Raw genomic sequence first — 25,636 nt, forward strand, 5'->3', positions numbered from 1 at the left:
TTTGCCATATCTTGCCGAAGCCACTCATTGATGACTAGTTCGCGCAGGGCTGCCAAATTGCTGGGATGTTAGCTGCTACATTTGACAAGCTGTTCCAGATAGTCTCTTGACTTTCTGTATGAAGCTGAGATAGGGTAGTTTTGCAGTACAGTGTGAGGTGCGATAGGGTGTGAAGAATGATAGTGTGCACAGCATATTCATCATGAAGTTCGAGATTCCTTAAGAGTCCTACAAGCCCAACGAGTTCATGTGCCTGTAGAAGCAAGCGGAAGAGGTTTTGACAATATATTACGAAATTACCGCGATGGCTATGTTTATATAGACTTCTGCCCTATTAGGTTATTGAGTATGAGAAGCATATAGCGGCCTTGGTGTCCAACAAACCACGTCATTTCTGTGATAAAGCTTGAAGAACGCCAATGAAGTGTCTCCCCACACTTTCATAAAAAGTAGGTTGTGACACAATTTTTACTGAGACATATGCTCTTTGTGCTCAGCAAAAGAGGTTACATATTGTTTGAGTACTCTAAATTCAAAGTGCGTCACTGTTGTGTTTATGTTTAATACAGCCATTTCATTGAAATCCTTCTGGGTGTACTGTCACGTCATAAAATACTCAAAATACTAAAATCCATATTCCGATCGAGCTGCAGCATCCTTCCTCAGGTTAGTAACGTGAAAGACCTAGGTGGTGTAGTGGCACCATTAGAAGAGCAATACATTGAACCACTCACTACACTACCACCTACAAACGTAAATACTTCTATGAATGGAGAAACATCACATGTAGTGCAATATACAGTGCTTTTGCACGCTAATGGCCAGCGATATGTGTGTTTTACTGTGCTTTTAAAATATGGAAGTATTCTCAAAACTTTTCGAATACTTCAGGCTGTAATTGCAAGGCCTTGAGTGCACAAACAGTTCCATTACACAGAACTGGAGTAAGAAATATAAATGGTATTAATTAAATAAGAAAGATACGTAGAAGCAACAGTCTTGCAACTCTCGGAATGTCTTGTCGAACTCCCTTTCACCCGGTGCAGTGCAGCAACTCGTCTTGGCATGGACTCGACAAGCTGTTGAAATTCCCCTGCATAAATATTGAGGCATGCTGCCTCATAGCCCCCCAGTAATAGCGAAACTGATGCCGTTGTAGGATTTTGTGCATGAACTGACACCTCGATTATGTCCCATAAATGTTCGATGGGATTCGTGTGGGGGCAATCTGGTTGGCCAAATTGTTCACTCGAATTGTCCAAAATGTTCTTCATACCAATCTTGACATGTGTCATGGCGCATTGTCATTCATAAAAATTCCATCAATGAATGGCTACGGATGTTCTCAAAGTAACTGAACATAACCACTTTGTGAATGATCAGTTCAGTTGGACCAAAGGACCCACCCCAGTCCATGTAAACACAGCCCACACTATTATGGAGTATCACCAGCTTGCACAGTGCCTTGTTGACAACTTGTGTCTGTGGCTTTGTGGAATCTGCACCACACTCAACCCCACCATCATCTCTTACCAACTGAAATCTGAATTCATCTGACCAAGCCACAGTTTTCCAGTCGTCTAGGGTCCAACTTGTATGATCATGAGCCCAGAAAAGCTGCTACAGGTGATGTCTTTCTGTTAGCAAAGGCTCTCACGTCGCTTGTCTGCTTCCATAGGCTATTAACACCAAATTTCGCCGCATTTTTGTCGAATGTCCCACATTTGTTTCTGCAGTTATTTCACACAGTGCTGCTTTTCTGTTAGAACTGACAATACTGAACAAACGCCGCTGCTCTTGGTCGTTAAGTGAAGGCCATTGGCTGCTGCATTGTCAGAGAGGATCTTGGAATATTGAGTTCCCTACCAGTTTCTGAAATGGAATGTCCCATGCCTCTAGTCCCAGCTACTATTCCACGTTGAAAGTCTGTCAATACCCATCATGTGGCAATAATGACATCGGAAACCTTTTCACATGAGTCACCTGGGTATAAATAACAGCTCTGCCAATGCATTGCCCTTTTGTACCTTATGTACATGATACAGCCGTCATCTGTATATGCGCATATCCCTATCCCAAGACTTTTGTCACCTCAGCATATATATTTGTCTTGCTGATATACAGACTGTATCAGCACTTCTTGACATTGTGTGTAGTCATTCTACAGATAACACAGTATCATAGCAGTTCTATGTCCCTGTTGTCATAAGTTAACTATAAATTTCAAATGTATACCCTTACTAATGCTAGGCAAGCAATAAATATAGAGATAGATTATTCCACTCCCCAGCTAATTAATCTTTGCTCTGAGGAAAGCTGCTGCAGCTCTGCCAGAAGATCAGTTTTAGTATTTTAAATATTTTATAAGATGACATTGCACTACACCCAAAAGTTTTAATGAGAATGACACCAGTCACGGAAGCTTACGTATTTGTAACACAACTATGATTTTTTGATAATAACTCTTCTTAAAGTATTGAATCTTATATAAGCTGCAGAAGCTGCTGCTTCAGTACCTACAGGCAATTTAAATCTGCACATGCTCACGTGGTTATTTTGAATACTTTTTGTTGGGTTAGTAAAGATGAAATACGTTAAATGTCTAAGCTCTTTTCGTGTAGCCCATTGTGTTTGAAATTTTCTTCTGTGCAATAAATATCTCATTGCAGGCGCTATTAACAGATTTTTGTTTTGTTGTTCGAGCAGGACATTTACGCGACACGTAAACTAAACCCAGTTTGGAATTACGGTACGGCGAAGACCAAGCCACCTGTAAAAACCACGATGTCTGGAACGCATAGTGGTAACTAAGCGAGAAAAGTAATGGACCAAGTTTTGTGGTGAGTAGTGTTACATTCATTTAAAATATCATTAACATACTTAGTATTTACGCAAATTGCAGCATTATAAATGAAGTGTGCAGATGATGCGAAAATTGTGCAACATTAAATGTTGGTTGCTGTGTAAACGATTAAAATTATAGTGATATATTGGCTGGTAAAGACATATCTTTTAAATAGTCTCTAACATGGACTAAATTCAAGACAGAATATTCATTAGATACTAAAGGGGCAAATGCCACCTCCCAGTGTGCATTATCCAGTGTTACGTTGAAGGATATGTAGAGACCATTATTGCCTTATATTTTGGCTTCACCAACATTTGAATTGGCTATACTTTGTTGTTACTCAGAACATTGTTTTCTTGCACAGTTGATATGTAACCTAAATTCTGACCTTTTCATTTGTGATGCTTCAGTTTTCCCCTGTATGGTTGTGGCCTGCTGAGGTGCGAATTGGGAGGGAGGGGTGCAAATAAAACCTCTCCTCACTTTGAGATGGAACAACATATAGTGGGCTACTGTCCCCTCTAATAGACTCTGCACTGTCAAGGAGACTACTTATGCATCACACTGCTCCTTCTATTCCTTCCAGAAGAAATGCACTGCCATACATAGCACTGCAGCAGTCATATCAGAGTAATCCGTAGTTTCATTTTATTTAATGTCCGTCCCCGGTAGGTGAGTGGTCAGCACGACAGAATGTCAATCCTAAGGGCCCGGGTTCAGTACCCGGCTGGGTCTGAGATTTTCTCTGCTCAGATATTAGTCACACGACATCTCATCTCATTTTATTTAATAAGTAATAAGCCATCCCAATGAGACGATTGTGGAGCATGACAAACAGTATCACGTGTCCTGTTGGAACACCCCCCCTCTCCCCCATCCCTCCTGGCTCTCCATGCTAAACATGATTTTCTGCATTCTTAGCCTCCACTATTGGCTGACAACTCATTGTCAGTTCTATGTTCTCCTTGAAAGTGGTATATCTTCTCAAATATAACATTTGAATTACTTCCAAGGTGGAGTCAGTCAGAGAGGTTGGGGTAGTGGTGTCTACTGCCGCATGTTGGGTCTGGGGAACCCTTCAGCCTAGCTCTTTCGCTTGTTGCCTCGGTCAGCCCTCCTTTACTTTAATTGCTTTTAGATACGGGTAGGCACTTTTTTTTTCTGCCACGCCTTATTTTCTGTTTTAGGGGTAGCACTCCAATGAATAATGGGATGCTGCACACTTCAACTGTAATGAATCTGCCAGGCACCACTCACCTACTGATCTGATTACTTCTCTCACCTTGATTTATTACTGTCATTCTAACTGATCTCCATTACATTTTCAGCCTTCTCCCATTTAGTACAGGATGACACAGAAAAATGGGAACATTTCCACACTCCAATAAAACTAGAAGTGATGAAGAAAAGAAATTGCATCCATAGTAATTGAAACCTTACAACTTTGCCATTGATGTAACAATGATGGCATTTATCATTATTTAAAAATAACATCCTTTAGATGGCGTTGTCCTGCATGAATACATTCGTGAAATCTGCTGTTGAGCTTCCTTATTGATTGCTGCAACATCTCAGTTGGGATACTGTGAATTGCATCCCAAATTGTTTTAACTCATCCAGGGTTCTTGGTCGAGTCATGTAGACTTTGGTCTTGAGGTAGCCCCACAAGAAAAGTCACAAACAGATAAATCTGGCGATCTAGGGGGCCAGGGAATGTTATCGAATCGTGAGATCACACGGTTGCCAAACAATTCTCACACATATGCCATTGATTGCTGTGCAGTGTGTGATGTTGCTCCGTTCTGTTGAAACAGAGCTTCTTGAATGTTTGGAAAGTTGTCCAATGCAGGTTTAACGAAAGTTTGTAACATCACTATCAGCATTGACAGTTATTGTTTTTCCCTGTTCATTTGCAAAAAAATACAGTCCGATAATCCCATGTGATGAATTACCACACCGTACTGTCACTTTACTAGCATGTAAAGGCGCTCATTAGGATTTGTGTTTGCCCAGTAACTGTAGTTCTAGAATAATGTTTTCACTCTGCAGCAGTCTGTGTGTTGATATGAAACTTCCTGGCAGATTAAAACTGTGTGCCGGACTGAGACTCGAACTTGGGACCTTTGCCTTTCACGAGCAAGTGCTCTACCATCTGAGCTACCCAAGCACGACTTGCACCCCATCCTCACAGCCGTGATGTCAGGGCGTGAGTCGTGCTTGGGTAGCTCAGATGGTAGAGCACTTGCCCATGAAAGGCAGAGGTCCTGAGTTAGAGTCTGAGTCTGGCACACAGATTTTATCTGCCAGGAAGTTTCAACAGTAGTTATGTTTATTCACACGACCTGTGAGATGAAAATGTCTGAACAGAAAACCCGACCTCTACATCATAGAAACCTTCATTGTACTACTAGCCACTTTTTCCTCTGCATTTAACAATGGAATTTCTATTGCACTCTTAATGTTCATGTCTTTGCATTTAATTTTGCAGAAGGTTGGTTAGACTTTACCAAATACTGAAACTTTCCTTATAATGACCTTTTCTTGTCCAGCCGTTTCGCCTTGGCTTCCTCGCACTTCTTATTTATGCTTTGCTCATAAATGGCGTACATTGCTGTATGCCTGACTTTTATTGAACATTCGTACGTTAATAACACTGTTTGTCATCACTATTGATATAGTAATTTATTCATCCAGGGATAATTTTATAATTTTTGCAACAATAAATGATTTGGCATATTTTTACTTCTTTCATCAATCAATTGAAGTATTTCTTCTGCTACCCAATGTTTCTTCACAGTTACCTGCCTTGTAACTATGTTTGTATGTCCAACTCCTTTGATTACTATATTTAAGTACAGGGTGGGTATAATTAAACTTTCACTACTTAAGCCAGTGTAGACGGAAAACTTTACCATTTGGGTACCCAACTCTCTAGGAATGATGTTCAGACTGATCCCTGCAGGATTTGCATGATTAGTAGTGTTACTGTCAAGACTTACCATTGGGCACAGGTATAGGTACGGCAGCGTAAGGTTGAAACACAAGCATTAGTGTGTGTTACAGTTTCAGTGAGTCAATTTGGGTCTGGACAAGTTGAGCAGGGATTTACTCATAAAGCTGTTTCATCGAAAAAATAATAATAGCTTTGCTGCCCTTCACGAGTATAGATGCATTAAAGGAATATGGAGAGGTGGTCCTTCCGTATCAGGGTTGAAGAACATGATCTGGAAGCTCAAATTAACTCACAATTTGTGAACGACTCCTGGGTATGCCCGAAGGCCAATTGCGCCACAAATTGTTGAAGAAGTTACTGTTGCCATAGCTAAGAATGTTGGAAGCCATGTTCGATCTTAAACAAGTAGACGAGCTGTGTCACAGCAGCTGAACATTCGATGGTACATCTTTCGAAAACTGTTTCTAACAATTGTGAAATGGTATCTATACAAGCTTCACATTACCAATTACCTTGTGCCACATGACACATACATTTCAGTAGACTTTGTTCTTACGTTTCTTGCAAGGGCTGAAGTTGACATGTGACCTTGGAGCATTTTGAGGAGTTTTGAAACACACTTTACACTCATTAGGGCAGGGAACACCACAGTTGTCATATGTGGGTTTTGTCACTGTCAGCAAATGTTCATGAAGTTCCCAAGCTTATTGAATGTGTCACAGTTCATGACTTGCCCATGTTTCTCTGAGGAACTTGGGAGCACAAGAACCAGAGACATGCAGTGTGACTGCCACACATTGCAACATGAACGCCAGGCATTACTGTCTTCTGCATCACCAATATGTGATCCTGCTCTATGGGACAGAGATGCTTTGGTCTCGGTTGTGTTGATGCATGACAGAGCTCCACCTCCACTATTGCAGTCACTCGTTTCCTCCATAACACATTTGGAGAAAACTGAATCATTGGCTGATTGTTCCAAACTGCATGGCCACCAAGATCACTAGTTTTGAACCTGTGTGATTTCTGGCTGTGGGATTGCCTGAAGGACAGAGTTTATCAACAGGAAGACAGTATCGGTTGAAGATGAGCATACCAAAAGAGGTAGCCAGCATCCCACCTGAGATGTTTCAGGTAGCAGTAGAGGGATATGTAGTGCTGTTCCAGCCTGTCATTGTTATAAGCTCACTCGTTTTCCTTGGGGGGGCCCTCTCAGGTAGCAAAAGTTTAATTATAACCACCATGTGTGTCCATTGTGACTGCCATTTTAAGTATATACATTCCTGAACTGCCTATTCTGGTACTCATCATCGCAGTACCTACAGCCTTTAACTTCAAATGTGCCTCATCATTCCTCAGTTCTTTGGTATCTCACTTCTTTCCACATTGATTCTTGTGGATGATCCTCTTAAACTTGATCATTACTAAATTATATTAAGAGTGTATGTCTACTCCCGGGTACGGCCTACAATCCGATGTGTGATTTCAGAATATCTGTCAGACCATGATGGTACTACAGCTGAAATAATCCCGTGTTACCACGAGTTTTCCAAGCATACCTCATTCTCGTAGGACTTCTGGTGTATACACTATTAGTTGCTAAAATTTATTGCAGAACTCAATTAGTCTTTCTCCTATCTCATTACTACTACCGAGCTGATATTCTCCCACAGTTGTCTTCTATTTATTCCACTACCACAGTCTTCCAATACCCCCTGACCATTACATTCTTAGTCACTTCACTTTTAGTGTTGTGAAACTCCTAGTTAGAAGGCATTCTTTACTCTGTAACTGTCTTTGTCCTTAATTATGTTCAATGTCCTCATATACTTCCTCATCTTCTGCTTGTGACTTAGGATTGTATACCTGAACTACTGTTGTTACCGTTGGTTTGCTATAGATTCTGATGAGAATAATCTGTCACTGAACCATTCACAGCAATTTACTCCCTGGCCTACCTTAGTATTCCTGGCTGAGTATACTTTTGTTACAAAATTGTCTGCTGCTGTCGATGTTACCCAATATTCGTGTGGCCAGAAATGCTTATCATCTTTCCATTTCACTTAACTGACCCCCACCCATAATATCTAGACTCGGCCTGTGAATTTCCATTTCCAGATTTTAGAGCTTCCCTATCACATTGACTGTAGACATTCCACACTTCAACTCATCTCATACTACATTTTCATTTGTCCTTCAATATTTTTCTTATGGTCATCTCCCCTTTAGCAGTCCCCTCCCAGAGATCCTCGTGGGGTACCAATCCATGATCTTTTGCCAATTGAGAGGTTATCATGACACTTTTCTGTTTTATGTGTTGTGTATTGTGGATACAAATTGTGTGTCTTTAACGCAATCATTTCCATTGCTTCTTACATCCTCATTTAGTTGATTATTGCTGATTCAGCCGTGTATTAGCAGCAGTTTTCCACCCCAAGGCAAGAAAGTGCTCGCAAACCTCTGTCCGCTTCTCCATGTATCTGAGAAGGCTGTTGGCAGATTGAGAAAGGCGGAGGAGGAAGAGGGAGGAGAAAGACTGACTTCCCCAACACACATGGAAACAACTGAAAGACGCTGCATTCTGCCACGTGTACATGATCTCGTAACCATAATCTTCAGACCTGTGCTGACTGTCTTATATTGCTCAATTTTGATGTTGCCAAAGTTGTGACCGTTTGTTACACTCATAATTCTTAAGTTAATTTCAGGATACTTTGGGCCTCAAATTTTATGAGTGAATACCTTTGAAATGCTATATTTACCAGAATTTCAATTTGTTGGTGTTATCTTATACCTATGTAATGAGTACTGATGTAAACAAAGTATTGTTATTTTTGTATTAAAATATTTTTTGCATTTCTTGTTATTAAGAGGGTAGGGATATTGAAAATGTGGGTGACTACAAGTAAAATTTGAAGGAGAGGGGGAGGGGAGGGGGGCAAGGCAGTAACAAGCTTGACCCCCATTCAAGAGCTGAAGCATGCATCCATCCCTGGACCTTCTCGTACTGTTTAACATGTAGCACAACAGACTGTTACAGATTCTACTCGCGCCAGATGAACGAGTGTTGGTCAGGTCTAATGTGTAGCTTTTGGTTGTGCTTTCCAAGCCTATTGCCAGATTTGTCTACACAAATCGTACCTCAGCGAGAAAAGTGACTAAAGTTGGTAAATAGCATCTTTACTTTGTCACTGTTGTTACATACATGTGAAATACCCCCTTGTGCATGACAAATGTAATGGAACTAACTGTCAACTACACTTACTTGAAATTCAAGGGAAGCTTATACTATTTCAGTTTGTTTTATAGAATTTATTCTTTAACTTGAGCTCACTCAAGTATTAAATCTTTGAGTTGACTGTTATTGCCGGCGTGTGCAATGCTGAGCTGATTTCTCACCTCGGTTTCATTATGAAAATAATCAGTTAAAATATGTTTAGAATGTTAAGACATGACACAAATGACTTGCTACCAATATAACCAACAAAGATTGTGGTGACAGGAAGGGCTTCAGGTTGCTTAGGAGATAGACTAACTGCCAAGTACTGGATGGTTGAATGACTATAATTAGTCAACCCTACTTTGCTTGGTGGAACAAACCCTGAGAAAAAGGAGTGATTGTTGTTTTTAACTTCAGTAGATTATACTGAAGGTGGAGCTTCTTACGTAGCATAAAATTTGTGAAAAAAAGCACGCATATTCTTCAACCAGGAAGGCAATATACATCTTTCATATACTGGTGGATGCAGTGAGGCTCATTCCATGGTAGGAAGCTATAGTTTTCATGTAAATCTTGTTACAAATTATTGGAGGTAGTCATTTTCAATGACACACTTCCAGTTTCTGTTGCACATGCACATGCACATGATTAGGAATGCACAGAGCACATTGCACTTGCTGTGTTCCTTATGTCATTGTGGTAGGCAAATTTGCATATACTGAAACATCTTGAAACTTAAATATATACTGCAGAAAAATTTATAAATGGTTTAATGTATTCGTACCTTAATAACACTGTTTGCCATCACTGTTGTTATAGTAATTTATACATCCAGGGATAATTTTATATTTTTTGCAACAATAAACTATTTGGCAGTTTAATAATAGGAAAAACCAAAGTTACACACACACACACACACACACACACACACACACACACACATATGTATATGGCTTTTCTTGTGCATAGAGCTATCATCAACTCAGTCAAGGAAATCTCATCCACCAACAATCGACTTACGATAATTTGCATCCAGAGTGCCAACAAAAGGTATACTCTCATCAATGCACATGCCCCCACCAACATCGACAACAAGAACCACCCCGAAAGTTTCGAAAGTTCTGGAACCAACTCAAAAAGACCATGAGCAAAATTCATCAAGATTATGTGAAAATCCTAATGGGAGACTTCAATGACCAACTTGGCAAGGAAAATATCTATCGAAAAATCCTTGGCAAGAATTCTGCACACTGAAACACAAACGTGAATGGTACACGGCTGGTTGATATCTGCCAGTAATTTGACCTCAAGATTATGTCTACCCACTTCAGAAAACCCGCACACAAACAGAAATCATGGTGATCACCCATCCAACAACTCGGTGAATACCAGATCGATCACGTAACCATCTCCCACGCCTACTACAGAACCGTGCATGATGTCCAAGTCCAACGGGGTGCGAACATCAATTTGGACCACTACCTTACATGTATCAAAGTAAAATTTTCCCCGAAGAGAATTCACTACAAAAAAAGCTCACATTCAAAAGTTTCATATATATCGAAAATTCAGGAAACACATATAGCAGAAGAATGGGAGAAAGACCCGACGAATAATTGGACTGACTTCCACAACAAAATAATCAGAAAAGCCAAAGAACTAATCCCACTGCAAAAGAAGGTAATACACCCCTGGTGAAATTCTGACTGTGATCAAACCATCATTACCCACCAACTCGCCTTCCAAAAATACAACAGCCACAAATCACCAGAAACCCAACATCTGCAAGCAGACAAGCAGAACCACCAGGAAAACAAAATGCGACTACATCCCTGAACTACTCAAACCAGTAGAGGATAACTTCAGGAACTGCAACAGCTGAAATTTCTACAACACTTTCACGAGCAGAATTAAAGGTTATCTACCTCAGAATCTGACTTTCAGGAAACGAGATGGAAAATTTGCACTCACTAACCAAGACAACTGCAAAGAACTGGTACGGTATTTTTACGACCTCCTCTACTGCCTCGAACCACCCGAACGTTTCCAACACGTAGTACCAGAGCACACAAAACCGATGCAGAACCACCAACATAAGAAGAAATCCATCACCACATCAAGAAACTCAAGAATGGAAAGGCATTAGGAGAAGATGGAATTGTCTCAGAATTACTGAAAAATCTGGGGCAACGATCACTTCAGGAAATCGCACAATCAACCAAGAAATCTGGCAAAGTGAAAAACTCCCATGTGACTGGAAATTTGCACTCGTCCACCCACTCCACAAAAAAGGAAAGAAATATGATGTAAATAATTACAGAAGAATCTCCCTCCTCCCCATCCCTAACAAAATAGTGTCTGCCTGCCTCCTGAAATGCACACAAGAACAGCTCGAGCCCCTAATTGGTGATTACGAGACAGGCTTAGACAACACAGATTTTCAACCTGAAATCCACATTAAAATTTCGAGCCACACAAAATCTCCCAACCGTCTGCACATTCATCAACTTCAAGAAGGCCTACGACTCCATCGATCGAGAATCCCTCTGTAATTTACTCGAAGAAAGCAATCTTGACCCAAAAACATGATTCGTCCAATAAACCCTAACCATCACAACTTCTAAAGTCAAGTTCAGTGGAGAAATCTCCCAATCTTTCCTCATCAAAACCGGCATCCGACAGGATGACGGAATCTCCCCACTACTCTACATCATCATTCTCGATAAGATCATCAAAGAATGGGAAAACGAACTGTAAAAAGCAAAACAGTGGGAGACTACTCATGCTAGGAAAAAGACAGGATAACATCAATGTCATGTTTAGCCTTCGTTGACGATCTCGCGATCCTCTCGGAGGATGAACAAATAGCAATTTGTCATATCAAAGTACTCAAAGAATGTGTCGAAAAAGTCGGGCACCAAATCTCGTTCATAAAAACTGAATTTATGGCCACAAAACACGTCAAAACAGAAAATTTGGTCACAGAATACGGTACAATAAAGAATCACTTTAAATACTTGGGTGAAATCATCGAACCCACAGGAAAAAGACTGGCCCAAAAAGCATGTGAAGTCAAAATGCCAAAAGCATATGGGGAAAATTGTGAACATATTCAACAAAAGGTGCATGCATATCGAAAAAAGAATTCGACACTATGCGACTGTCATCAAACCCGAAACACTGTATGCAAACAAGACCCCAAACCTTGATTACAAAGGGGATCGCGACAACATCAAAAAAGTTGAAAGGAAAATCATTCGCAAAATCCTTGGTCCAAAGGTCACAGATGAAGGATATCTGCTACATATAAACACAACAGAAAAATACACCACCATTGAAACAGATGTCCGCAAACGACGGCTGAAGTTCTATGGACACATCATGTGACTGGACGGCAACATATTAACAAAGAAAATTCTAATGTGCTTGCAGAAACTAAAAACAACAACAGTCTGGATCAAGTTCAAACTGATCTCAAAAATGCCAACATCACATGCACGGACATCGCAGATCGAAAAATCTTTAGGCAGAAGATCCAGTGCTGGGAAGTTGCACAAGAAGAAAAACCCAAAAGATCTACGGGTAAATGGATGGAAGAACATCGAGCTAAACATAGCGAGAGGATGAAACGACTCTGGAAGGACAATAAAAATAACAACCACAGATCTTAGTTCACTTTGTGTGATCCTCTATGGGTCTAAACAATTTAAATAAATAAATATACACTGGTGTCCAAAATTAAAGCAACAAACCACTATTTCCTTGTCCTGTGTCTAATTGACTATGTAATCTTACAAACACAGAAGATGGCATTTCGGTTAACAGAAAACCACGCCAACAGTGACGTCAGCCCACCTATCAAACGGAGTGTTTGTCGGGTAGTCCCACAACCACACTCGCTGTGTATACTCAGACAGTGCAGTATGGCACAGAGAAGACTCATACTGGACACTATGCAGTGGAGGGCCATAAGAGGAATGGAAGCAGGACAGTCGCAAGCACAAGTGGTCCAATGGCTTAATGTGAATCATTCTGTTGTTTCTTGGATGTGACGACAGTTTATAGAGAGTGAAACTGTATCATGCAGACCAGGGCAAGGCCGACCACGGGTGACACCAGCAAGAGACAGTTATTTGGCTGTAAGGGCACGACGGTACCGCCTCGGTACTGCACAGCAACTGGCATCTAACATTGCAGCATCCACTGAACATGTTGCATTGAGGTAAACACTGTACAAAACGCTTCCACAGAGAGGCCTTTATTGTCGGAGACCTGCTGTATGTATGCCTCTGATGCGTCTTCGTAGAAGGGAAACGTCTAGAGTGAAGTCATCAACCTGCCACCTAGACAGTCCAACAGTGGGCCAATGTTCTTTTCACAGATGAATCTTGATTTGTTCCAGAGAGTGATTCTTGACGGATTCACATCTGAAGGGAATAAGGAACACGATTTTAAGACCTGAACATTGTGGAAAGAGGCCGATATTGAGGAGGATTGTTAATGGTGTGGGCAGGGATTATGTTGATCACTCGAACACCTCTCCATGAAATTGTACGGATCAATTGGCAATGTTTAACTGCTGTCAGGTATTGTGAAGAGGTTTGGGGACCTCATGTACGGTTGTTGCGAGGTCCTTTGCACCCAGACTTTGCATTGATGGAAGATAATGCTCGACGTCATAGAGCACAAGTGGTTGCTATTTTCTTTGAAACGGAAGATACTGTAGGCATGACATGGCCTGCTCGCTCTCCCGATTTGAATTGGAACGCACAGAGGAGACAGGTTGCATCATGTCAGCACCACCAATCACTCTTCAAGACTTGTGAGCAACTCCACAGGAAGAATTGGTGGTGTTGCCTCTACATGACACTAATGACACTATGCACAGCATGCTCTGTCGTTGTCAGGCCGTATTGCTGCCAGAGGTGGTCACAGCCCATATCAAACACATTAAACAGTTGTCGCAAATCTGTTAAGCTAGATAAAATGAATATCATTTTTGTCTGCTGTTATGCATTTTGTAGTTGTTTATGTTCTCTATTCTCTACGTTGTTTCTACTTTGCTATCACCTGTTTATACCGTTTTGTGAGAAAATAAATGCAACCTTCAAATGTTTTTTATGAACACATTGTTATTTCCCTGGAAGTGCCTATGAAAATGACAGCTTATATTTATTTTATGCTGCCAAGCCACAACGTCAGTTTTCGCTATCGGAAATCGTGGAATTCCAAAATAAAGAATGACTGGGCCATGTTCAAAGTTGACGTCTCCCAAATAAGAATAGATTGTGTTGCATCGTGGTAACCTCTCTCTACTGGAAGGGAACTCAGTGGACCATGTAGTTACCTGGCACAGTCGAGAGAGGACTACAAGTGGCAAGTGTGTGCTGTTGTGTTGGCTGCTGCATGAACTTACTCGAGGTAAGCGTGTTTGAGACAATAAAACCATTGTCTGCTGTTGCTATGCCACAGAGCATTTTCATCAGATCTCTATCAGACTCCTATCTTCAGTTTTCATCTTTTGTTTTGATATGACCTTTCAATTATGTAGCTTACGAGTAAAAGACTGCTGATGAAAAGTAAGATGACTTCAAAACTGAAGTAGATTTTAAAATCGTTGGCGGTAATTTAACGGAAGTTACGCAAGTACTAAAGTTCAAAACTGTGTGTGGTATAGCACACGTCATGTGCTTTTGTTAAAAGGTAATGATATTGAATTGCGTCGTGTCCTGATGGACAGTCTCTTATTAGCCACATTCAGACTTGCACCTGTTCAGTGTTTGTAAATGACGCAACACAGAGCATACATGTCGTCACCCACAGAAGTATTTTGAACACTATATATTTGACTTTAATGTGATAAAAGTGGTGGGGTATCAGTACAAGTAGAAGCAACAAATACGTCAGAAAACGAAGCATTCTCATTTTCAGAACAGTTTTCTTGAACTCATCCAATTCACACTCGTGTTGTGATTTAAACAGCATCAATGGCAGATAAATAAAATTTCAGTTATGAGAGTAAGGGACTTTTATTACAGTAGTATTGTTCTGTTATGGTGCGTTTTCCAACTTTTATTGGACTGTAGCGAGTAGTGACTGGAAGAGAGGATTAAAGCATCAGTCACAGTGGTAGGATGAGTTGATACAGGGGCGCACAGGGTGATGGAGAAGGGCTGAAATCAGTTAAGAGTATATGTGGCTCTCGGAGAAAAGTATCTGCTTAGCATGTTGATGAATTGTTTACTTCTACACGTTTCGTGCGAGCAGCTTAATTTTCAAAAGTTTGCTTCATACTGGTTATGCTGAAATATACAATCAAGCCAAGCGTAATGTAAACTGTCTTAAAGCATGATACCGCCAGAACCCCACTAGTTACGGGTTCGAGTCCCGCCACAGTTACAAATGTAAATTTTACTATTCGATGTATCCTCCTATACACCGAAAAGAATGAGTTCTTATATATCTTCGTATCAAAAGACATTTTGAAAACTAATATTAGACTTCAGATCTATTGTTTCTTAAGGAACTTAATGAAATGCGCATCATCAGTATGGGTAGATTCTGTCATAACAGCGACAACAGACATGCTTGAAAGTATACAGTAGGAAAGCAAAAACATTTTAGTAAACAGGGCTGAGCAAACGAGCCGTCACCTACTTCAGTGTAAAATATTGTCTTCCTTAATACAAATATATTTAAAATGTTGACATTTCAATTAAGTCACCATCTCATTGGGCTCAAATTTCATCTATTGCCCATTGTTGAGGAATGTGGTAGATGTATTGGGTTGGTGTACAAGTTCGTAACGTTTTTCCGAAAGTTTAATTAACACAACAGATGCACATAACAGAGACTTCAGTCAGCAATAATATATGCTCCTTCACTATTCACTACAGTCTGCCAACGCTGGGGTAACTTTCCGATTTCACGACTGATTTTGACAAGCTTCATGCGGAAAGGAAGTTCCTTGTAGGTTGTTGGATAGAGGGTGTAGAAGTCGAAAATCTGAGAGCGGAAGATCAGGTGCATAAGGTGGGTGCGGAATGACTTCCCGATGACTCCTGTATAGTGTTTTTGTCAGTCTAGCAGAACATAGATAGGCATTATGGTGAAGCAACATCACACAGTCTTCCTGGTCGTTGCATTTGGATAGCATCTGCAAGACTTCTCGGTTGTTGACTGTAAATGTTGGCAGTGATGGCAGTACAACACATCACCGCTGTTCAGCCAGATGTAGAATGTGGATGCATGTCGGTCTTTGTATGGGGAGTTGCTGCTTTGTTTGGACTCAACGATTCCCTTCTTTTTCTGTATGTTACCATAAAGACACCATTTCTCGTTACCAGTAACAATACGGCATAGAAATGGTTGGTGTTGTTCATGAGCTAATTGATGAAGAGCACGCAGAAATGTACGTATGGCTACCTGCTGATTATTATTATTATTATTATTATTATTAATTTTTTTTTTTTTTTTTTTTTTTTTTTTTTTTTTTTTTTTTTTTTTTTTTTGCGCGTGCAATACCCATACACCTTATTTTTGAGCTTTAGTTCATCGCATTTGCCAGTTCTTGATTACACTGATGCAGGTCATTGTGGATTGATGTGTTTAAACAGACTTCGCCAAACCCAGTAGGTCTTTGTTAACGTGGAGAGTCGCTGATGCCAAAATGATCCTCCTCAAAATGAAAAAAACATTTTCTTGCCGTGCTCTGCTAAATGGCATTAACCCCACATATGGCCTAAATGTTTCTGGCAGCCTCTGCTGCTGTCACACCTCTTGAACTCAAAGAGAAGAATATGTCGGAAATTGTCAGATTCCCCCACTTGGCACCCCATTTTCTAGCGCCCACAGCTCCACTCACTATCTCGAAATGACATATTGACAATATGTAAACTCAGATAGCAACGGTGAAATACAAATAAAAAAATGACAATTGATAATTAAAACCACAGCAACTGGAATACTAACATGCAAAACAAAAACACTACGAACTTACGCACCAACCTAATATGATTAGACAATACCACATCTTGCTGTTGATGTAAGATGACATCTAACACGCGAATAAGGTTCCAAGTGGCATAGGTCTGTAACTGGACCTCCAAGATCATCTGATACCAATCCTCTGGATTCTTGTTGCTGTGTGGAGTCATTTCAAAAGTGAAGTTTACAGCACTCACGTTGATACTATTGAAGAACTGGAGAAGCATAATGTACAGTCCTGACAAGATTTTCGAGATGATCTGTGGTGGTTTGAAAGTAGTTTTATCTCACTGAAGAGACAAATGAAGTATTGCATATACAAAATCGTACATACTCCGCAAGCCACCATACGGTGCGTGGCGTAGGAAACCTTGTGCCACTGTTAGTCATTTCATTCCTGATGCACTCGCAAATTGAGCGTGAGAAGAAATACTTTCTATATGCCTCCGTACGAGCCCTAATTTCTTGTCTTGTCTTGTCTTGTCTCTTGTCTCTTGTCTCTTGTCTCTTGTCTCTTGTCTGTCCCTACGCGAAGGGTGCATTAGTGACAGTAGAATAGTGCTGTGGTCAGCCGCAATGCTGCTTCTCTAAACTGCCTCGATAGCGTTTCACGAAATGAACATCCTGTTCCCTCAGAGATTCCACTTCGAGTTCAGCGTTTCTATAACATGTGTTTATCGAAGTTACAAGTACCAAGTCTAGCAACACACCACTGAATTGCTTTGATGTCTTTCTTTTATTTGACCTGGTGGGGGTCCCAAACACCCGAGCAGTATCGAAATATGGGTTGCGGTAGTGTTGTACATGTGGTCTCCTTTGTAGGTGAGCTACACTCGTTTAGCATGTTTCAAAAAAACCAAAGTCGACTATGTGGCTTTGCTACTACCCACCTAGTTTGCTCATTCCCTTTCATATCACTTCGCAACATTAAGTTTACACATTGAATTGACATGCCTGTGTCAAGCAGCACTCTCCTATTACTGCATTCGAACATAAAATCTGCATCGACTTATATTTCTCTACATTTGGAGGAAGCTGTCATTCATCACACCAAATGTGCAGTTTCGCTACACACACATGTACTGTCAGTGATGTCGTCAGGTACCTGCGCAGTCGAAGCCCCCACTGACAATGCAGGTGCTGAAGCTGGGAACTCCCCACACAAGTTTTATGTGCCCGGCATGGCTAGGGAGTGGGGTCTCCAGGCAACGATTTACTCGCCAGGTAACCACTGCTGTGTCTGGGTGGCGTCTGTAGGTAGACTTCCCGTTGGCAGTAGGCGGTACCATGGCTGAGATTCGCACATGAAGTGAATTTAACTTTCTTCCACTGGCGGCCGCAAGCCCCAGCAGTCTCTTCGGATGGGAAAGATTATTCTAAAGCGCACGGACACTACCCTGCCACGTTTCGTTCCCTGTCATTGCAGTGGGAAGAGGGACAAGCCAGATGGGTGAGTGCGAACACTTCACACAATACTTGGTATGTACTCATACTGATGGGGATTAATTTACTGCAATGAAACCACTATTTTTGAAAACATTGAAGACAAAATTCGGGAATTTGAGTCTCTGGGAAAAATGTGAAATGGTTCGTGATTAATAGAGACTTTCCCTGCTATCCACTCTACAGCCCTTTCGGCGTGTGATTGTCTAACATACCTGTGACCATTGCCCCACACAAGAGTTTGAACATGGTCCAAGGAATCATCTTCTACAGAGATCTTACGCTCCAAACAGATAGGGTGCTCCAGACTAATCTCCAGTGGCAAGGCATACATTTTATTAGCTGTATGAATACAAGCTCTTTACCTTAGACTTCAAAGGTAATGTCATTTTGGAGAAGGTTATGGTCATGATGTACAGGTGTGATGTGAAACCAATGTCCCACTCCTATGAGCTGCTTAGCTGTTTATGCCTTGGCATATGTTATCATGATGCATGGTGGACCCAAAGTGTGGTAGCGAAGTTACAAGAAAGGTAGTCCTTATGAATATCCACCTTTTGCGTATCAGCTGTGTCGAACATCACCCTCCATGTTCGCCAATGTGCCTAGTTACAATGAAAGAACAGAAGATCGAGGAATAAAAATCTGTTGACTGCCTGTCTTACATTGAGTCCTGTTGTATATCGAGGCAAAGAAGAAACACGAACGCCTACATCCTATGGATGTGTCGTTCAGTTGTGCAAACATCATGACCATTCAGTGTCTACCAGTGAGAGGGCTCCCTCACCCTGGCAACCCCAGACTAAACCCAACTTCAAACAATGGCTCAGGGAGCCATGGCCTGGGGCCCAGGGCTGTCTGCTCTTCATCTGTCCCCAAGCACAATATGGATAGCATCTCGAACAAACCTTGCTCACCAGAGGTTAAGAAGAAGAAGAAGAAGAAGAATCGGTACTAAGCTCCTCCTGTGCCCCTGGAGGCAACAAATCCTCCCTCCCCCCCCCCCCCCCCCCCTTCAGATTCTGAGCCAATGTTGGTGGATGTGGTTCCAGCCCCATAATCATTCAGTGGAACTGTAATGGATACTACTGTCACCTGCCAGAACTTCACCACCTTATTATTACCTCTTGTTCTGAGGTCTGCATTGTTCTGCCAAGAAATACTCTTCACCGATGACCATTCTTCAATGCTCTGTTGTTGTGCATTCTGTCAGAACCTTGCTGGTCCTGAAAGGCCATCTGGAGAGGTCTGTGTTTCGGTTTCTACAGATGCTGTCAGTGAATGGATTCCTCTTCGTACCTCATTGGAGGTAATTGCAGTGCAGGTGCAAACGACCTCAGTGATTAACTTTTGCAATGTTTACGTACCTCCAGGCAGGCCACTTATGCTGAATTGATGACATTAATCCAACAATTTCCACCCCCATTTTCTCCTGTTTGAGGACTTCAACACACGCCATCCCTCTCTGGGGAGTACCACTTCTTCTGGTAGGGGCCTTCTAATTGTCCAATTTCTTACATACCACGATCTGCGCCTCCTCAGTGATGGTTCTCTTACCCTTTTCAATGCCACCCATGGCACCTTTTCAGCTATCGGTCTTACAATCTCTTCCCCTAATCTTGTGGCTTTGCTACATTGGTCTCTAAAACGACCTTTGAAACAGGGACCACTTTCCAGTGACCTTGTCATTTCCTTGCTACAGCCAGATTGGCCAACTAGCAAATTGGGAACTTCACAGGTCCAACTGGCCTTTGTATGCCTCCGCTGTTGCATTCACTACCTCTCTGTCGAAATATATTGATGAGGTTGTGCAATGCGTCTTGTGCAATGATCCACGTCGCTGGGACTGCTGTTCCCCTTTCTGCAGGTCACACCACCCTCACACTGTCAGCCAGTGCCATGGTGGACCAGACATTGCAATAGCTATTCAGGATCGCTGCCACGTTGTGCAATGATTCAAACAACATCCTTCACAGACCAGTCTTACCACTTTTAAGTGACTTCGTGCTAAGGCTTGCCTTTAATCAAATGCTGTGAGCACTGTGTCTCCCCCTGGGTGGGCGGTATGCCTCTTCACCTAAGATGTGGGACAAGCTCTGCTGTCGTACAGGCCTCCAACAACCGATACTGGTTTGGGTCTTGTTCTACAGGTGGTCTTTGTACTAATTCATCGGCTCTTGCAGACCAGCTTGTGACCCACAGCATCGACATAGTCATCTTATGCGGCTATTTTTTACTGTTACAGTGACAAGTTGAAGCCATCCTCTGATGTTTCACTCCCCACCAATCTGAATTCTACAATGAACTCTTCACTGATCAGGAACTACTTCAGGCTCTTGCCTTGTCCTACGACATGGCTCCAGGCTCTGGTTCAGTTCAGTAAGATGATCCAACACCTGAATGTTCCCCAAAGACGGCATCTACTAAGGATTTTCAACCATATTTGGCTTCAAAGTGCCTTCCTCTCAGCAGTGATGAGATGACATAGTAGTTCCAATACTTGAGCCTGGCAAGAACCCAACGTCTCTCGTTAGTTACTGGCTGATAAGCCTGGCCAGTGTACTCTGTAAGATGCTTGAAAGGATGGTTGCCTGCAGATAATGTTGGCTTCTCAGATCTCAGCACGCCTTTTGTCGCTCAGTCAGTGTCGTTTCTGGGACATACAATGCACAGCCAACAGTTTGGAAACAACAGTCTGACAAGCTTTTTTTAAACTTCAACAGTTTCTGTCGTCTTTGACCTGCATAAGGCATGCACCACGACTTGGTGTCGTCACATTTTACTCACTGTCATTGTTTGGAGCTTTCAAGGCTCTCATCAATTCATTAGTTCTTATCCTGCCTGTTGTTCCAGGTAAGATTTGGCACTTCACTCAGCTTGCCACTGGTTCAAGACAACGGTGTCCCACAGGGCTCTGTGTTAAGTGTCACCATCTTCACTGCCATCATGTGGTAGTAACCTCTGTTGATTTCAGTCCACTAGTCACCCTTGTGTTGTGTGTCATTGAATTTTGTATTTGGTGCAGTTTCCACTCGATAGCCTCTGCTAAACGACAGCTCCAAAGAGCCAACTGCCAGGCCTCTACATGGACTCTTTCCCATGGTTTCCAATTATCTCCTACTAAAATGCACGTTCAGTTCTGCAACTGGACAACGGTCCATCCTGATGTGTAACTGTACTTAGGTATCCAGCACCTAGATGTAACAGTCCTGTTTCTGGGCTCTCCTTTTTAATAAAAAGCTGACTTTTCTGCCGCATCTACTTCTGGATTCACCACTCTTGCATCAAGGGAATAATGATCTTGTTGTTTGGTCCCCCCCCCCCCCTTCTCCCCCGAACTATCAACCATAGATTTGTTTCACGGATGTCGGACTAATGACCTCATGGTTTGGTGCATAAATCCACATACAACCAACCAACACTAGGTTTAGAAATTTATACAGTCTTGCATAATGTATTTTTTGTCTACGTGTGGTAAATGAATTTGTAACATTATTCTGTTGCTGTGTATGCTGACGGAAGAAAATTCAAACATAAATTGCATATTAAGTTGGAGTTACATTCAAATAATAAAGAAATTAAAGAGATACAAATTAAGCACAACTTGTCTGTTCTGTGTATTATTAACCTTACAGTCGCTATATATTTTCTTGTATATTATGTAACATAAAGCAGAGTTAAATATGTGCACTTATCATCCATGATGACTTCAGCTGTAGGGATATATGTATCCAATAAGTACAACAGTTGCTCATTCCATACTCAAAAGCATATAGAGGGTGAACCAGAAATCCACTGACATAATTTCAGAGGTTGTTCAGGGACATCTTCAGAGTCCTTTCAGGTAAGTGACCCACATGTCAGCATATCATTACACAGTAATTCTGTAATTGGTATTTATTTGGTTTGATACCCCAATCGTCTTTGCTTCTGTGAAGATTCCTTCATATCAATGAAAGTTTCCGTAATATGCAATCATTCTAACGTGGAAGGACCCGGTTTCTTGTAGGCACTTATGTACAGAAGTACTGCGATTAGGTTATAGTCTATGCAGGAACAGCTCAGCAGAGCGTCATTGTGCCAGTCTTCACCTGCATTCAGAGAACCCACACATGAAGCCTACTCTTAGTCACTGGATCCATCCCTACTGCCATGTATCACTGTTGATGTATAACTAACATAACCTAGGAATGGGGCATGCAAGTTTGAGGGGATAGATTATGGTGGGCATTAGTGTTGTCAGCAGTGAGTAATGAGTGAATAGAACATCTTTGTTTCCAAACAAGACAGATAGCACATACCATCAATATTTGCTCTGTTGTGTACTATTTTCAGTACAATACAGATACAAAGCTAATCGGGGCAAGAAACCAAATTAAATTCAGTAATGCTGCAACAAACCAGCAGAGACTGTGGGTCCCTTACACCAAACTATAGGAAGTATCCCTGAAAAACATCTGGGAGTTTGTCATTGGGTATCTTTTTCATCCTGTGTAACACAACTATTAGTGCTTTGTCTATTAAAACAGTGACAGGACACGAGCTCAGAGTCCATCATTACGAACGAAATTGAGAGAGAGGATATGAAATGGAAGCACACATGTGCAAATACTCTTGATGTTAGTCTTCATATTGACTGATAGGTCGTTATTGTATAACACGAACAACTAGAGTACCAATACACTTCCATGGGGAACGCCTGAAATTGCTTCCATATATGTCGATCTCCATCCAGTATATCATGCAGAGCCTTCCCTACCAAGGAATCCTCTATGCAGTCACAAATACTGTTCATTATCCCATTTGATAGTATCACTGTTAAAAGTAACAGTTGTGTTGTACAGTACCGATGTTCACAGAATCCTTGTTGGTTGGCGTGAAGGAGGTCATTCTGTTGTATATACGCCATTGTGTTTGAGTCTGAATATATTCTGAAGTTCTACAACTGATGAATGCCAAAGATATTGGATGGTAGATTGTGGATCACTCCTGCTGCTCTTCTTTTAGACGGGCGTGACCTTTGCTCCCTTTCAGCAGCAGGGCACAGTATTTTGTTTGATGTACAATATTTTATGGTTAAAATAGTGTCCAACTCAACTGCAAATTAAGAGTATGTGTAGAATCTAATGGCGTCAGGCCCAGGGACATGGTCTGTGTTAATTTTTTCAGCTGAATATAACCACCATTGACAAAAAATATCACTTCTGTTTGCAGTGTGAGAATTGAAGTAGTGCAGTAATTGTGGATATAACTTTTTAAAGAGAAATTTCAAAATGGTGTTCACCATTTCTGCTTTTGCTTTATTGCTCTGTTTTCAGTTTCTGTGTAATCTACGGGTGTCAGGGTGTGCCATTGACAGTGTCAATATACAATCGGAATATATTTAGGTTTTATGGAAACTCTTTTGTTATATGGTAGTCATAGTAGATTACACGCAGCTATGGGGGCTCCCTCCCATGGCGAACTGTTTTGTTAGGTTCCTTTCCAACTAGTACTCATTCGAATATTCTTCTAAACTTCACGTACAGGTCCTAGGACAGTGCTGCTTATGAACTTCGGTGAAATTCCGGGAGCAAGGCTGGTCTTTCCTAGCCAATTGCTGGAATGAGCCAAGTATGATTTTGAAGCCCAGGCAATAGGTATCATTCATTTTGGTTGTTGCAATAGCCTTTTCAACATGTTGAATGACACTCCCAAGCATACATACTAAGTCCACAAGATGATTCTTCCTATTTCTTGCTGCCACCTTGCTAAGAAGTACCATCACTGGTCATACTTTCAAACTACATCTACATAATTATGTGGCAGTTCACACTTAAGTGCCTGGGAGAGGCTTCATCCAACTATAGTCAGACTATTTATGTACTATTTCATTCACAAACAGTGTGCGGCAAAAATGAACACTTAAATTTTCCGCGTGAGCTGTAATTTCTCTTACTGTAATGGTCATTTCTCCTTTGTTGGCAGGTGTGAGTAGGGTATTAGCGAGCATCCTGGCACACTGATTGATTTTCTTTTGTTACCTTTGACATTGAAAGTGACGGTTAAATGTCACCACTGAGACACGTATTAAGGTCATTCCCTCTAGGGCAATTGTAGGATTTAAAAATGACTGGAAATTGAAAAAAAATATGAAAAAATCTGGCTTCCTATTGGTTGGGTAAATCAGCCTAGCCTGCATGGTGCCTGATCTCCAGTTTCACAGGTCACTGTCAACTTTTTGTCTAAAATGGTTTCAAATTAAGAAACTGGCTTCCTGTTGGCTGGATATGTGAGCCCAGTCTGCATGGCTATCAATCTCCTGTGACACGTCACGGTCAGTTTAAACAAATACACTGATTTACCAATAGTTTAGCATAGTGCATTATTTAAATAGGTAACACATACCAAGTCTACGTTTCACTGTAAGGGAACTTCTCTCAGGCATTATTAACCTGTTAAAAATAGTTACATCACTTTCAGGTCCTCTAAGAGGAATTTAACTCTATGATATTGCTGTGGACATGTAAAAGCAGCAGGGAATCAGAGTAAGAGCGTTTCTACAGACGCACTTGCTAGATAACACTATGAACAATTTCCTGCACTTGCATTGTTCTTTGCACCACAGAGATACACTGGGAAGAGTAACACTGTATTTATTACAGCAAACATTCACAGTGGCAGGCAAACACTGCCATCACTGCAATTGTGTGGCTGAGGTATGACTTCCGTACGGCTTGCCAAAGATGCTGGTGCAGCCGATAGCTACTGGGGGACAGGGCGGGGAACCACACATGTGCTGACAGTCAAGGCCCCACCAACCGAACACTTAAAACAATTGCCTGTCACATGCTTGTCGGTGGCAGGCAGAAGCAAATGTCCCTCATTCACGATGTGCACTGAGGTACATGTCACCAGTCTTACATTCTATTTTGTATTGATTTTTTAATCAAGCCATTAGCGTGACATACTATTTCTACCTGTATAGAACTATACACACATTTTGGTTGCAAACTGTAAGAGTACAAAATTCCTGTCCCATAACAACATGGGAATTGTAATGACCACTGTCAAGGTCATGGGTCTCCGATACAGATGCTACCAGGGCCTTCCCTCTGTAATTAAATGTATCCTTACAGCACCCCTCCCCTCCCCAAGTATTGAAAAAAAAATTATCTGTTACTTCCATTTTGCTCAGAAGACGAAC

At 41.4% G+C, this 25,636-nt stretch overlaps 1 protein-coding gene across 1 annotated transcript in view; it reads left to right on the forward strand.

The window, feature by feature from the left end:
* LOC126470173 (uncharacterized) overlaps positions 1 to 25,636 on the forward strand; it is a 271,424-nt gene that overhangs the window by 103,387 nt on the left and 142,401 nt on the right. Inside the window, exon 2 of the mRNA XM_050097819.1 lies at positions 2,707 to 2,840. The gene's annotated coding sequence lies outside the window, so the exon portion shown is untranslated. The remainder of the gene's footprint in view (positions 1 to 2,706; positions 2,841 to 25,636) is intronic.

The sequence above is a fragment of the Schistocerca serialis genome, chromosome 3 (genome assembly GCF_023864345.2).
Source record: "Schistocerca serialis cubense isolate TAMUIC-IGC-003099 chromosome 3, iqSchSeri2.2, whole genome shotgun sequence".
Taxonomy (NCBI): Eukaryota; Metazoa; Arthropoda; class Insecta; order Orthoptera; family Acrididae; genus Schistocerca; species Schistocerca serialis.